The following is a 1,315-nucleotide window of genomic DNA, read 5'->3' as shown; positions in this document are numbered from 1 at the left end:
TTTGTGCTTCCTTTCTCATCTTTTACTAATTATTTTACTGATTCATAGAAGCTATGTTGTAAGAAAGTACCACAAACTGGGTGGCTTAAAATAGTGGTCCCCAACATTTTTGGCGCCAGGGGTCGGTTTCATGGAAGACAATTTTTCCATGGACTGGGTTGGGGCATGGGGGATGGGGATGGTGTCAGGATGATTCAGGTGCATTACATTTATTGTGCAGTCAAACTTCTGCTAATGATGATCTGTATTTGCAGCCGCTCCCCAGCGCTAGCATCACCGCCTCAGCTCCACCTCAGATCATCAGACACTAGATTCTCATAAGGAGCGTGATCCCTAGATCCCTCCCATGAGCAGTTTACGGTAGGGTTTGCGCTCCTATGAGAATCTAATGCCACCCTGGATCTGACAGGAGGCGGAGCTCAGGCGGTGAGTGGTGTCCCCGCCTTCTGCCAGCTGGAGCTGGGTTCCCTGCAGTCCTTGCTTCCTGGCCTCTTCCTCGGTCTTCAAAGCCAGCAGCAAAGTGTCTTCCCTCCCCGCCCTGCTGTCCTCTGCTTCTTTCTCACGGCCTCCTCTTCTGTCTATAGTCACATATCTGTCCCCTTCTCTCTTGCAGAGCCACTTGTCATTACATTTAGGGCCACCTGGACAATCGGGATAATGTCTCCATCTTAAGATCCTTAACTTTGGCCTGCCACAGTGGCTCACGCCTGTAATCCTAGCACTCTGGGAGGCCGAGGTGGGAGGATCACTTGAGCTCAGGAGTTCGAGACCAGCCTGAGCAAGAGCGAGACTCCGTCTCTACTAAAGATAGAAAAAAATAGCCAGGCATGGTGGCACATGCCTATAGTCCCAGCTACTCGGGAGACTGAGGCAGGAGGATCGCTTGAGCCCAGGAGTGTGAGGTTGCTGTGAACTAGGCTGACGCCATGCCACTCGCTATAGCCCGAGCAACAGAGTGGGACTCTGTCTCAAAAAAAAGAAAAAAAAAAAAGATCCTTAACTTTATCATCTCTACGAAGACTTTTATTTCCTATAAGGTAACATTCATAGGCTCCAGGCGTAGGACCTGGATGTCTCTGGGGGCCATTATTCAGACCAGAGCATCTCTCAAAGCCTTGGTTTCCTGGTCTGTGTGTGTATGAAAATAGGACATTGTGAGGAGTCACCCAGCGATATCGCTAAAGCAGTCAGACCAGCGCCCAGCATAGCATAAGCACTCAATAAAATTGGGAGGGAGAGAATCTCATTTAAAGTTTCGTCTTGGGCCGGGCGCGGTGGCTCACGCCTGTAATCCTAGCACTCTGGGAGGCCGAGG

The sequence above is a fragment of the Propithecus coquereli genome, unplaced genomic scaffold, assembly GCF_000956105.1.
Source record: "Propithecus coquereli isolate 6110/MARCELLA unplaced genomic scaffold, Pcoq_1.0 Scaffold42, whole genome shotgun sequence".
Classification (NCBI taxonomy): domain Eukaryota; kingdom Metazoa; phylum Chordata; class Mammalia; order Primates; family Indriidae; genus Propithecus; species Propithecus coquereli.
The sequence above is the reverse complement of the archived record's forward strand: the minus strand, read 5'-3'. Positions refer to the sequence as shown.